This window comes from Oryctolagus cuniculus, chromosome 9, assembly GCF_964237555.1.
Source record: "Oryctolagus cuniculus chromosome 9, mOryCun1.1, whole genome shotgun sequence".
Taxonomy (NCBI): Eukaryota; Metazoa; Chordata; class Mammalia; order Lagomorpha; family Leporidae; genus Oryctolagus; species Oryctolagus cuniculus.
This window is the reverse complement of record NC_091440.1, coordinates 93,797,247-93,812,364: the sequence shown is the minus strand read 5'-3', so window position 1 is coordinate 93,812,364 and position 15,118 is coordinate 93,797,247. Positions and strand designations below refer to the sequence as shown.

At 40.6% G+C, this 15,118-nt stretch overlaps 1 long non-coding RNA gene and 1 pseudogene across 2 annotated transcripts in view; one reads left to right on the top strand and one right to left on the bottom strand.

Moving 5' to 3' along the window:
• Positions 1-11,577, bottom strand: part of LOC127492039 (uncharacterized) — a 38,508-nt gene extending 26,931 nt beyond the window's left edge. For both annotated transcript variants that reach the window (XR_011378667.1, XR_011378666.1), the window contains exons 1-2: positions 11,380-11,577; positions 333-373 (exon numbers count right to left, since the gene is read on the bottom strand). This is a non-coding gene — a long non-coding RNA (uncharacterized lncRNA). The remainder of the gene's footprint in view (positions 1-332; positions 374-11,379) is intronic.
• A 46-nt stretch (positions 11,578-11,623) lies between these two features.
• On the top strand, positions 11,624-13,534 carry LOC127491970 (WD repeat domain phosphoinositide-interacting protein 4 pseudogene; annotated as a pseudogene).
• The last annotated feature ends 1,584 nt before the right edge of the window (positions 13,535-15,118 follow it).

The window sequence follows — 15,118 nt, the reverse complement described above, 5'->3', positions numbered from 1 at the left end:
TGAGGTGGACGAATCATACCAGCTCTTGGGTTCTTCCGGTCTGGGCAAAGATGCACTCTGTGAGCCGTGCTCAATCAGACTCCATGTCACAGGCACTTTTCAAGCAACTTCTCAAATTTGTCTTGGAAGGAACTGTCTCACTTTCCATGTATGCAACCAGTTTATAGGTTAAGTAGAATTTAAAAAATTCCCTGTGCTGTCTGCATCTCCATTAGCCTAAGGTCTCTCTTCTTATGCCTTTTGAAAAATTATTTTTGATTTGTGCACTCATGCAGAAAAGCAGTGAATTCAAAGCTATTATCAAACAAAGAGGACAAGGAATGGATACAAACCTGGAAGGGTGACAGTGACTCTGGTGACCCTCTTGTTGTTGCTGAAAAAAAGAAGTAACAAGAATTCGTTGCATTCTAGAAATGCAGAGCAGTCATGTAAATGCCCCATAAATTTCTTAGAGTAAATTTCTTAGAGTAAATCTGGGATTACCACCTGCCTAGTTAGTATTTTCTTATTTTATTTTTTTAAATATTTATTTATTTATTTGAAAGTCAGTATGCTCTCTCTCAGTATTTTTTTGTTTGTTCTACTTAATACTATTAGCTGAATTCTGTAATTAATACACAGTTATTCTTAAGTGTTGAAACTTAACTGAAAAGTGATCCCTGTTAAATATAAGAGTGGGAATAAGAGAGGGAGGAGATGTACAATTTGGGACATGCTCAAGCTGACTTACCTCAAACGGTAGAGTTAGAAACATACCAGGGGATTCCAATTCAATCCCATCAAGGTGGCATGTACCAATGCCATCTCACTAGTCCCAGTGATCAATTTCTGTTCACAATTGATCATAATGATAGGACTAAGAACCAAAGGGATCACATAAACAAAAATAGTGTCTGCAAATACTAACCAATAGAATAAAAAAGGGAGAGAACAATCCAACATGGGAAGCGAGATACACAGCAGATGTCCTAAGCAGCACTCTAGCCTCAGAATCAGCCCTTAAGGCATGCGGATCTGGCTGAAAAGCCCATGAGAGTATTTCAGGCATGGAAAGCCAAGACACTCTGGCAAAACAAAACAAAACAAAACAAAACAAAAAAACACAACAACAAAACCTAAATCAAAGATCTCCGCGAGTGAGATCCCAGTGGAAAAAACAGGTCATCAAAGAAGGAGGTACCTTTCTCTGAAGGGAGGAGAGAACCTCCACTTTGACCATGGCCTTGTCTAAATGTGATCAGAGTCGGTGAACTCAAAAGGCTTCCATAGCCTTGGCAACTCATTGCTAGAGCCTAGGGTGATTACTGATGCCATAAACAAGAGTGTCAATTTGTTAAGTCAACAACAGGAGTCACTGTGCACTTACTCCTCATGTAGGATCTCTGTCCTTAATGTGCTGTACATTGTGATTTAATGCTATAACTAGTACTCAAACAGTCACTTTGTGTTTCTATGTGGGTGCAAACTGTTGAAATCTTTACTTAATATATGCTAAATTGATCTTCTGCATATGAAGAGAATTGAAAATGAATCTTGATGTGAATGGAAGGGGAGAGGGAGCGGGAAAGGGGAGGGTTGCAGGTGGGAGGGAAGTTATGGGAGGGGAAGCCATTGTAATCCATAAGCTGTACTTTGGAAATTTATATTCATTAAATAAAAGTTAAAAAAAAAAAAAAGTAGTGGCTTTACCAGCTGCACCACAGCACTGGCCCCCAATCTTATTTTAAAATAGATAGCATAATTGGTTTTTCAGATCTAAATCTAAATGAACGTTTATTCTGTCACTCTTAAACAATTAAAGTCCACATTTGTTTTCCAAATGGCAACTGACTTTAGTAATTATAATTTTATTGTCCATATCGCAATGATGCAATTTTCATTTGGAGGTGACTACTGAATCCTTTCTCAGCATACTGCATTTAAATAATCTACTATACTTCACTCTGGTAAGCATTAAAAACTAAAAAATTCCAGGGCAGGCATTGTGGCACAGTGGGTAAATCTGCTACCTGCAATGCCGGCTTCTCATATAAGCATGTTTTTTTTGTCCCAGCTGTTCCATTTCAGATTCAGCTCCCTGTTAATGGCCTGGGGAAAGCAACAGAAGATGCACCAAGTGTTTGGGCCCCTGCCACCCATGTGGGAGACCCAGATGAAACTCCTATCTCCTGATTTCAGCCTGGCTCAGCCCTGACTGTTGTGACCACCTGGGGAGTGAACCAGCAGATGGAAAATATCTCCCTCTGTATCTCTTTCAAGTAAAATAAATAAATCTCAAGAAAAGTTAAATGCTGTTATACTCTTAGTGTTATTCAATCAATCTAGGAAGACTGATACAGCTTGTGTGAAATGATTGAGAAGTCATGGGGCCAGTGCTGTGGTGAAGTAGATTAAGCCTCCACCTGCAGCACCAGCATCCCATATGGGTGCCAGTTCAAGTCCTGGCTGCTCCACTTCTGATCCAGCTCCCCGCTAATGGCCTGGGAAAGCAGTAAAAGATGGTCCAAGTGCTTGGGCCCCTGCACCCGCATGGGAGACCTGGAAGAAGATCTGTAACTCTGCCTTTCAAATAAATAAATAAATAAATAAAACTTAAAAAAAAACTACTTTCCCTTACTTAGCCCTAATTCTTTCAAATTTACATGCATTTACAGATGAAAGATTTTAGCAAATTAGATATATTTGTAAGTTTGACCATTGAACTGATTTAGTGATATCACACAGTTTTCTGATCCAAGATTATTATTTATAAATAATTGTAATAAAATCATGGAATATTAGGTATCACAGCAGGGTCATAAGTTATATAAGGAGCTTCTTAATGGTTGCAAAATACATTATAGGTAACTATAAATAAGTAATGGTGGTTAAGAATCAGAGACCATTGAAATAGTCTACATTTAAGACATGTTTAAGTGAATTTTTACTTGGAGAGATCATGCATTAGGTAATAATAATTCTCCCATTGCCTGAAGAAATGATATTTAAATGTTCCAATCATTTTCTTACACTATTTGTTGTCGAGCACCCTGATCTCAGATTTCTCTAGCCTTCTCACAGCAGTGGGTGAGCGTACACAGGAAATGCACCCGCTTGCTTGAGGCCACCAACAAGCTAGGTCCACACCCAGCTCTGTCCTCAGTTTCTCACAGGCTTTACAGATAGCAGTGGCAGGCACTGTACCAAGGAGGTACAGAGCAGAGTTGTATCAGTTTCTGGGCCCACTGAGGAGCTGAAAATGTAGCAGTCTTTGGGCACCCTGACCAGCAGAAAAAGCTATCAGCCAGGGGTCTGCCCTGTTGTCATCACATCAGTTGCCATAGAGACACAGATAAGGGTGCATAACAGTGTGGAGACTTGATATCTTACATGTCACTGTGGAGGTGCAAAATATCCACTCTTATTGGTAGCGGCATTTCCTTGGTGCCCCCCAGCAGGCTGGAAAAGCTCCTGGGGTGCTGTGTTGTCCTCCTGGGAGACATCCAGCTCACACAGCGGTTCTGTTGATTCAGGAGCAATAACCGCTGGCTTGCAGAAGCTTAATAGAAGGGCTGGCGAAGCGAGTGCAGGCATTTGGCCACTTCCTGGTTTTAAAGTCTTCCTTACACTTAACAGTCCTGGTCGTGGTCTGAAAGCGTCCTCTTTATATTCCAGGTGTTACTAACGTGGTGGTGTTCGAAAGTGGTGATGCAGCCATGAGCACTGCTTTTTAAAAAAGAGGCTTCGAGGACTTGGCTTGTTCCCCTTGCCTTTCCACCTACTGCCATGTGAACATGGAGCAAGAAAGCCCTCACCAGATGTCAGTGCCTTGACCTTGGACTTGTCAGCTTCCAGAATGGCGAGACTAAACTTCTGTTCTTTGTAAATTATCTAGTTGATAGTATTCTCTGAGAGTCACATAAAACGGAGCAAGACATCTCTCATGCTATGCAAACTTTGTCATATGCAACATCTTTTCAGCAGGTAGATTTATCTCATGGTATTCCACTACTTCCTCTCTCACATATTTCTGTTCATTTCTGTAGTTCATTGAATCCTGCTGGTCTTCTTCCATCACTGGGAGTCAGGGTAACTCATGACTGCTTAGACTCTGCCCAAGAACCATCTAGTCTCCAAAAAGACTTATCAGAGTTCTCCTTCCCAGAAAACCTAGAATAACTCATGTCTGTTGATGAATTGTGTCCAATGTCTTGCCTGGAAAGCTGTCAGACAGAATATGCTGTAACAGAACTCAACTCACCTCTGCTGGAAGCAAAAGTACTACAAATGGCATAACTCATTTCAGTCTCGAGAGCTTGCTGATGTACTACAGAGGAGGGGAGGTGCGCTTCTGGGGTTACAGTTTCGGTGTTTTTGGGAAAAAAACAAATATTTCATTATGAACCTCAATAATGAAAGGCAAAAGATGGAAACAGCACTTTGGTTCTCCAACGTTCTCTAAGAAGGTACCACTTAAACAACAGAATCTTAAACAGAGAAGAGGCACCATGGAGGCTAACGCACCTTCTCTGACTCGGCGTCATTCTGTATGGTGGTCTCCAAGGATTCTAGATTCACAGCATCCCTGATGCCAAGTTCAAAGAGGTTTGTGATCAAATGCCAGCAACTGACTCCAGAATTAAAAGAAAATATGTGTGGAGAAAAATCTGGCTTCAAATATCAGGAGCAAAATTCAGGCACTTTTCAAGATGATGGCTTTGTGGTACCAGAGAATGTCAACTGCAACTTTATTATGTTTCTGAAAATTTTACCTATTTATTTTCAAGATATGCACATGCACACACACACAGAGAGTCAGAAAGAAAGAGTGAGAGACAGAGACACAGAGAAAGAGAGACAATTAAAGAGAGAAAGATCTTCTATCCACTGGTTCACTCCTTCAAGGGCCTGGGCTGGGCTAGGCCAAAGCAAGGAACCAGGAGTTTCTTCTGGGTCTCCCACAAGGCTGGCAGGGTCCCAAACACTTGGGCCTCCTCAACTGCTTTTCCCAGGTTATTAGCAGGGCACTGGATCAGAAGTGGAGCAGCTGGGACATGAACCAATGCCTACATAGGATTCTGGCATTGCAGGCAGCAGGCTTAACTCACTGTGCCACAATGCCAGCCTCAGAGTAATACTTTTAAGTTTCATCCATGGTGTAGGATGCATTAATGCTTCCTTCCTCTTTATAGCTTGATTTTATTACAATTTATGGTTGCATACTACATTTCATTTGTCCATTCATCAGAGAACATTTAAGTTGTTTCCACTTTGGGGCTATTATGAAAAATAGCTGACTTAGGAACCAGTTTTGGTGTGACCATACATTTTGATTTCTCTTAGAATACTAAGATATATCCCTAGGAGTGGAACTGATAGATAATATAAAAGCTTTATATTTTACATTTTGAACAACTAACACCATTCTCATCAGCAGTGTATGAGTTCCAGTTTCTCTACATTTTTGCCAACACTTGTTTATATTTGAGACTTTTATAATCATATCAGTGAGTGTGAAGTGGTACCTTTCTGTGATTTTAATTCAAACTCGATTGATGGATAATGATGTTGTGCTTACTGGCCATTTGTCTGTCTTCTTTGAAAAATATCTAATCATATCATTGGCACATTTTTTAAAAATTTAGTCATAATAAATTTTTGTATATTCTAGGTAAATATCTCTTGGCACATTTTAAAAATATTTTCCTCATACTCTGGATTCTTTTCATTTTCTTTAAGCATCCTTTAAAGCACAATTTTTTTGAAAAATTTTGATGATTTTATCTTATTTTTTCTTTCATGATTTGTGATTCTGGTGTAATAAGGTTTTGGGAAAGCTTTGCTTAACCCAATGTCATAAAAAATCTACTCCAATGTTTTGATGTAAGTGTTCATAATTGGAGATATTATTTTCATTTTTTTCCTAAACCAAAAATGTGTGTGTAGTGTGATGAAGTGGTTCATTTGGCCACTCAGCCTACAGCCATTACTGAAAAGAATATCACTTCTTCACTGATTTGTCTTGATACCCTTGTCAAAATCAACTGGCCTTACATGTGAGGAATTCTTTCTGGAATCTCAGTCCCATTCAGTTGTCTAGATGTCTGTCCTGTGCTACTACTACACAGTCTTGATTTCTGCAGCTTGGTTATAAGTTTTGATATCAGGAAGTATGAGTCATCTAACTTTGTTCTTTCACAAGACTGTTTTGGCTATAATGTGTCTCCTGCATTTCCACAGAAATTTAGGCTCAGCTTCAGTTTCTTCAAATTAGCCATTTGTGTTGTCAATGGTGATCAGAAAATCAAAAATTTACAACTCGAGAAGGATTACCATGTTAGGAATAATAAAGTTGTCTGATTCTTGAACATGAACTCTCTCTCCATTTCTTTAGTTCTCCTTTCATTATTTCAGTGATGTCTTTGAGTTTGGGGAGTATATGTTTTCAATTTATTTTATTGGATTTACCCCTATGTATTTTATTCTTTTGATGCTATTGTGAATGGAACTGTCTTCTTAACTTCATTTTTAGATTGTTGATTGCTGGTATATGGAAGCAAAACTGACTTTTGTATACTGATCACATGTTCATGTATTTCTTTTTCACTGGAGTTACAATAACTTACCAAAAACTTCAAGCTTAAAGCTATACAAATTTTAGTCTTTTACAGTTCTGGAAGTTGGACGTCTGAGATGGATCTGTCCTGTAATTTTGCAGTGCGTTCTCTCTGGAAGCTCTAGAGAGGATCTCTTTCCCCACCTCTTCCAGATTCTAGAGGCCACCTGTATTCCTTAGCTCATGGTCCCTTTCTCCAAATTTTCCATTAGCAACATAACATCTTCTCTTCTGTAAGATTTTGCTCCTGTCCTCACATCTTCCCTCTAACTGACCCCCTTACGTTACTCATATAAAGACCCTTGTGATGACACCGGACCCATCTGGATAATCCAGGGTAATAGTCCATCTCCAAACTCTTCACATAATCACAGATGCCCATCTCTTTCATCATGCAGATAATACATCCACACGTTCTGAGGACATAGGCACCCAGGGGGAGGGGACTTTACTCAGTCTACCAGCGCACCTTGCAATCTTGCTCAAACTACTTAATTTTGATACTGTTTAAGTGGACAGGACCATGTCACCTACATATAGATACAGCTTTATTTTTATTATGGCATACTTCTTATTTTAAAATAGTTACCAAATTTCCCAAACCAAAACATTCAGCACGTTGTTGAATAGACATGAAGAGAGTGAGCATCTTTGTCTAGGACCTGATCCTAGGAGAAAGCTATCAACTTTCCACCATAACCTGGGATGTTAGCTGTGGTGTTTTTGTAGCTGTACTTTATCAAGATTGAGGAAGTTCCTTTCTATTCCTAGTTTGTTTAGTTTGTTTTTTTCCCCTGTTGTTAAGTGATGGTAGATTTTTGTCAAATAATTTTTCTGCATCAATTCAAATTCTCACATGATTTTTGTATTTTCTTATATGAATTGCTTTCCAATGAATACATGAGAAATAGAATACATGGAGGTATTTATCCCAATCTTGAATTCTTGGAGAAATTTCCACTTGGAATATAGTATAATTATTGTTATATGGTATTGGATTTGTTCTGGAAGTATTTTTTGAGAACTTCTTGAGAACTTTTGCATGTACATTCATAGAAGATATTGTTCCATAGTTTTCTTGTGATTTCTTTGATTTTGGTGTTAAGATAATACTTGCTTCATAGAATGAATTTGAAAGTGTTTGCTCCTCTACTTTTTGTGGATGACTGGCACTGATTCTCCTGTAAATATTTGATGTAATTGAGCAATAAAGCCAACTGAATCTGAGTTTATGTGTGTGTGAAGTTTTAAAATTACAAATTTAATTTCTTTGTTATAGGCATATTCAGATATTTTATTTCTTCTCTGTCACCTTGAGGAGTTGCACCTTTCTCGGAATTTGTCCATTTCATCTTAGTTATCTGACATGTTGCTTGCCGTCCCTTTGTAGTACTGCCCCCTGATTCTTTTGGTTTCTATAGGTTTAGTTGCTCTTCTTGCAGCGTCATAGAGCAGAATTTAGGTTGTTGATATGCTCCATTACTTCTCCATAACTGTACTGGTCACTTTTTGTTACAACAGGGAAATATGTAAGACATGCTACCTATGAAGTTGGCAGGTTTACTTTGGCTTATGATTTTAGAGGTTCAAGTCTAAGAGAGGGTGGCCCCCATTGGTTGGGTACCTGTCTGGTGAGGCTGGAGGATGGCAATGTGGAGTGTGCAGAGAAGAATCACATGGCAAGCCAGCAGTCAGAGAGAACAGCTAGTGCCAACTCCAGGTTGTGTAAACAACCCTCTTGGGAGAATTACCTGGTGAAGTCACACCCACATGACCCAAGGACCTCCCACTAGGCTCATCTCCCAAGCACTATCATCAGATTAGCTTTCCACCCTCCTAGTACCATCAACTTCTGACTTTGAGAAAGAATGTCTGCATGGACTTAGAAGCCGTATCCCATTCAAACCATACTTTTAATGCAGGTACTTACGCTACAAACTCCCATTTGAAGTGTGATTTCATTTCAGCCAATACATTTTGGTACCCTTTGTTTTCATGCTAAATCATTTCAAGGTTTCTCTAATTTCCTTTGTAATTTCTTCTTCAAGTCAATGGTTATTTGGCAGTGTGCTGTTTCCTTGTGTTGTTTTGAGGGTCCAGATTGTTAATAACAATATTTGTTACCTCCAAGGTCTGTACTTCAAATGTTTTTTGCCCTCAGTTACTCTTTAAAATGATGTCAAGGCTCGCACTGTGGTGTAGCAGGTAAAGCTGCCTCCTGCAGTACTGGCATCCCATATGGGCACTGGTTTGAGTCCTGGCTGCTCTGCTTCCAATGCAGCTCTCTACTATGGCCTGGGAAAGCAGTAGAAGATGGACCAAGTCCTTGGACCCCTGCACCCACATGGGAAATCCAGAAGAAGCTCCTGGCTCCTGGCTTCAGATCGGCACAACTCTGGATGTTGTGGACAACTGGGGGAGTGAACCAGTGGATGGAAGACCTCTCTCTCTCTCTCTCTCTCTCTCTGTCTCTCTCTCTCTTTATCTCTCCTTCTCCCTCTGTGTAAGTCTGACTTTCAAATAAATAAATAAATAAATAAATCTTTAAAAAAAGAAATAATGTCCATACAGATCTACAATTTGCTTATGATTTGGCAAAAACATATTGTAAGCTGACTGTTGGATTTGTGCAGTTTTCTTTGGAGTCTACCCACCTTACTTTAGAAACCCTTGCATGAAACAGACGATTTCATGAGGTAAGTGGACAGAATCTCCATGAAACATTTTAGGTGGCAAACTTTATCTCAGGGCAGAGTCCAAAACCCAGATCTTTTCATCAAATTGCAGCTAGCAAGGGAGGTTCTCATCTCCACTCATATAACTCCCAGGGACCTTTGGTAAGAAATAGCACTAGCCAAATTTTCCCAGGAAGAGTTTGGAAAAGGCAATGGAATGGCTGGTTCATATTTTGAAGATCTATGGTCAAATACCTCTCATCACCATAATGGGTTACTCATGCCAGCAAACAGTTCCCTTCTCACAAAAACAGTGAACTAATCAAGGTTTACTTTGAGACGTCTGCTTACTTATGTTCATCAATTGTAAAATATTAATCACAGAATCTTCCTCACATAATCAGATAGTTTCTTTAAAATAGCATCATGACCCTAAAAATTCCTTCCCTTTCTCTGAGACATTAAGTGTCTTCTGTCAAGGTGACATTTTTTCCCCCTTCTGAAGTAGGCTTAATAAAGTTACAGATACTTAATTGAAAGGTTATTCTGATGGTCTTCTTGGAAACCAAAAGCCATAATCAGAAAAGCAAACAGATAGACTTAACATTGCATTAATCTTACAGCCACTTTTAATATTACCTTAGAACATAATGGCAATGTGGGAACACTTTCACTTAAAAATCAGATGCTGACTTTATGCAAAATTTCATGAAAAATATTTCTAAATTGTATTTGTTTTTACAGTATCTAGAATGAGCCAAATCATTTTGGATTGAGTGAATTTTGCTAAATAAATCATTTGTCTAAATAAAATATTGCTAATGTTTGTATCCTATATTTTCCCTTTTTAAAAAATCATGATAATATGATATAAATAGTATGTGTAATTGTAATATTTTTCTACAGCTATAGCCAATAAATGTAAAATATGTAATGCTGTTAGGGTTTACTTTTGGCATTACCTCTGCCCTTTTTTTTTCCATTTGTTTCATGTCTTCTCTTGTTTGAGATCTAGGACAATCATATTTCCCCATGTCTTTCTTAGCATGAAAAAAAAATACATTGACACTTTGATAATGCAGGAATTTTCACTTATAAAAACATTTGAAAAAAGTATAAATACTTGTGTCATTTCAGGAATCAGGGATTAGAAGTGCATTTTCTAAAGAGCAATGCCTTCCTAATGGTAATTATACATGAATGGACCCATATTTTAGTCATAAATTTTGAATTTTTTTCTATAACAAAACTTTTCAACATTTTTATTTCCCATAGTACATATTATTTGTTAAAAGTTTAATGAAGGGGTAGGTCATTGCGGTGCAGCTGGTTGAAGCGCTACCTGAGATGCTCGCATACCATATCACAGAGCTGGTTTGAGTCCTGGCTCCTCCATTTTGTATTCAGATGCCTGGTTATGTGCCTGGGAAGGCAGCAAATACTTGAGTTCTCACCACCCAAGTGGGAGACCTGGAGGGAGTTCTGGACTCCTGTTTTTGGCCTAATCTAGTCCCTGTTGCAGGCATTTGAGAAGTGAACTAGTGGAGAGTAGATGGATGGATCTCTCCATTTCTCATTGTGCCTTTCAAATAAATGTGTTTTTTTTTTAATAAAAGATTATTAACGTGCAAAATGACCAAAAGTCATTAAAAATATGACTTTGCTGAGATGCAGTTGGACAAGTGTCACCTGAGAGAAAGTGTAGTGTATGCCTTTTCTGAAACTCGCCTTGGTGAGCCTGACATGTTCTTAACACCTTTCTCTAAACAACAAGTGACGGGTCACAGGGTTATGATGGGTCTTTGAGAATGTTCTCAAATAATCCCTGAGACAATCCTGACACCACATGGTCATCGCTCACCCTTATCATAAGACAAAACTATAATAAGCTTAGTTATAGATCCAGCTGGCCTTTATCTATGATTCATGAAGCTGTGAAGACTCCATTCTATAAAACGACAAAAGTCCACGGTGGGTAATAGCAAAACAGTGGATTTTTAGGGTGGGGACCGGGAGAAAGAACATTAGAAAGAGAGCTAAAGGGTTAGCCTCAGGGTAGTTTGGGTACCATAGACTGGGAGGTTTAAACAACAAGCATTTACTACTCACGTTTCTAGAGGATGGGATGTCCAGCATCAAAGTCCCAGCAGCCTGATGAGGGCTCTTCCTGGTTCGACAATGGCTGCCTTTTTGCTGGGTCCTCACATGGAAAACAGAGGAGAGGAGAGAGAGAGGAGAGACAGAGATTGAAAGAGAGAGAGAGAGAATATGAAGGGGGAGGGAGGCTCTGGGGTCCCTTCTTTAAGGGCTCAGTTCCACTTGTGAAGGTTCTACTCTTATGACATCACTGAAACCTAGTTACAGCCCAAGGGCCCCACCTCCACATAGCGTTAGGTAGGAGATTCAGGCTTCAGCGTATGAATTTGGGGATGCCTAAACATTCAGTCTGTAGCAGCATCTAAGAGGGCTAATGGTGCCAGAGCTTTCTCTAGTGCTAGAGTTACACTAGTGAATTGTGTGAGGTTGGAGCAAGGAAGTAAATACTGGAGATAACTGCCCAAGCCTGGAACTTGAGGAACCTGGGCCATGGGTGGCCCTGAGAATAGATTTTGGGGGTCATGGGTGCTTGGAGATCAAGGGAGTAATCCTGGCCCATGACTCAGCTGCCATTTGGAGGAGCAAGGAGCTTGCATTTCAACCAAAATCAAAGCTGCTTTTGCTGTGCTGTGGAGACAGGTGTGCACATCTACAGTGTGGAGCCATTGCTGGAGAGGGGCAGCCGCACCAGGAGCACACGGGCAGCATGGGCTTGCTGGGGATGCTGCACCCGTCTAACCCGCTGGCCTTGGTGGGTGAGGGTAGCAGCCTTGAGTTCTCAGGGATCTCAGTAGTGCTGCCCTACGATGCCAGGAGGCCGAGAGCTCCTAGGAGAATCTGCTGGCGCTCACCTTCCCCCAGCCAGCACTGGCTGTGCAGGTGTGCCATGGCGAGATCGTGACCACGCTGAGGAGCCACACCCTCTCTGATAGTCCTCTCCCTGACCTCTGCTCCAGCCTGGAGAAACAGCTGCTGTTGTTCCCAGGGCACAAGCCTGGGCCTGGCAAACACAGAGCCTGGCACCCCATCCACTCCATTCACCAGCAACACAGCTTAGAGAGACACGGCATGAGTGTACCTTAACCAGCCAGCCACTGAAGTGGCTGTACCCTGCCAGGAGGACACCGTTATTATTTTTTTTTGACACAAGATCCAAAGACAAATTGGTGACTGACCCAGCCACTCTTCACTGCATTAACATCACCCAATGCACATCCAATGATAAGGGTCCTGTCCATGTCTCTGCACTCAGAGGTACCTGTTACCATTGATCCCTCATTTGTGTAGCTGGGAACTTCCTCAAATATTTCTCCCTCTTGATGAAAACTGCAGCCAAGAGGCCTTTGACATGCAACTTCACATCTATGATGACGATGACTTTTAAAACCCTGGGGATATTACTGAAAGTTCTGTCTCTGTTTCCACTGCCAGATTAAAATAACGAGAACAGGGTTTGAGGGTCAAGGCAAGAGAAGTTCACTCTGCTGATAGATGAGGAAGCAGCAGGCTGACATCTTAAGAACTGAGGTCTGGGGTTCTTGAGAGTGGTCTGGTTTTTTTGAGACTGCATTGGGGCTGGCGCTGTGGCATAGTGTGTATAGCTGCCACCTGCAGTGTCAGCATCCCAGGTGGGTACTGGTTTGATTTCTGGCTGCTCCCAGTTAATGGCCTTGGAAAAGCCATGAGACATTGCCACACCCCTCCCCCTTCCCCAGTCACTCCAAGGTTGACTCTGTGGCTTGTGTTGCTAAAGGCAACAGCTGTGTCCCAAACAAGCCCCTACAAAGCCACGGCACCTTTTGATCTCCTCTCTCACTCCTTTGTTGTTGCCATGAGCAGTCAGAGCTTTAACAGTTGACAGTTCCATGGCATTGTTGTCCAATAGATAGCTGGTACCACTGAGAAGCTACCAACAGCCCTAAGTTAGAAGAAACATGCATTAACAAATTTTGCCTTTTTCCTTCTTTCTTTTGTCCTAAGCATTTAGAATAACTTCTGTTTTGATTATCTTGTGATGTGTAAAGTTTATAGAAGTTGGAGTTTTTTAAAGTAGTGATGACTTTGTGAATCTTAGATTCTAACTGATGTGTTAAGTCCTGGACAAGTTGGTTTTTGGTCACCTTCTTTAAGTGGAGTGCCACAGCACTGGACATAGGGCCAGCACAAGGAAAAGAAGACATATTTGTAGCATTGGGGCGTTCAATTTACTTTAAATACAAAATTCCCTGAGACAGGAATGTGAACATTTTCTTTCCTTGACCTTCTAAATTTTATACAACTGATGAAATCTCCCAAGTTGCTTCATGCTAAAAATCTCTTTTCTATTTCAATTGCCTCAAAACTCCCAAGAGTTGAGAAGCTTGTGGTCATAACATAATCCATCAGATTTGTTCTAAAATTCATCCATGCAGACTATAGCTGAGTTAGAAGCCTGTTTGGTATGTAGAACGTAAGAAGTTAACTTAGAGTAAATTACTCAGAATAAATTCAAAAGAGATTTGTAAAAGATGCCAGAATGTTTATGGAGAAAATATGTTTTAAATAAGGTTGTGGATTTTGATGGAACATACACTTAAAAATTTTGTTATTAGGTTGATAATGAACTCATAAAGTTCATAAATTACCTCAACTTTGATAATTTCCCTATCAATGAATCGTAAGGTGATTTCTGTGTTTTGAAGAGTGACAGACTTAAGCACAACTCTGACTGTGAACCACCCAGCAGCCACCAAACCAAAGGGCACCAGAGCCGTGTGCAAAAACAGTTCTGGCAAAAAGTCCCCAAGTTCCCTCACACCTGGCTGTCTTTCTTGCGAAAGGGCAAGCTCTGAATACCCTTCCTCTTGCTCTTCTATCTTTCTCTTTTTCACTTTGGAGCTCGTGTTTTGAAGCCTGAGAAAAAGGCTGGGGTGTATACTCTAACTTTCTTGTCTGTCCCAGAACCTGGAGTTCAAGGTAAAGAGAGTCCTGGGGAGGGTGTTTCCTGGGGAGGTCCCTTTTGTCAACCTGGGAGTGAGATTTCATGTAAGACATTGCTTGTGTCTTACAAGGTACAGCCCTTCCAGACTTGTTTGTAACCAGCATGATGTGATGGAACCTTGCCAATCAGGTCATTCCGCATGATCCTTGATGCACTGCCCTTTATTTTCTGAGTGATCAATGGAATCAATGGAATTTCTCTCATCTCCTGTCTGTGGCTGTGGAAAATGAGTTCTATCCCTGTCCCCCAGGATGAGGGACGCCTTCTGGTTTTCTTTCTATATCCGTGTTCCACCCACAACCCTCAGTATTCATCTGCTGCTATTCCTGACCGTCTCTTGGCATCCTTCACTCTGGAGGGACCCTAAACTCCAGCACCGCAGCCTGCCATACCTGCTCTAAGGGGCTGCCCCTGTGTCCCACACTGTGGTGTTCTTGGCTCCACCCCAGCATTGCTCCCCTTCCATTGACTATCCCAGACCACCTGAGAGCTTTCTGGTTGTAATGATAGTATAACCATCTCTCCTAAGGTTGTTTCTATCAGGACTGCTCTGTTTTTCCATTATTCCCTTCATTGTCAAAGTCCGAGGCATAAAACCAAGAAGCTATGAGAAGATCTTAGAAGATTCTTAAGCCTCCAATTGGCAGTAACTCTGCTGAAAGTAATAGTTTTCAGTAAAATCTTAGAAATTTGATTCCTAAGAAAACTATATTCGTATGCATTACCATGTGGCTATATAGCATTCAAATACCAGGGCAGGGCCTAATGTTT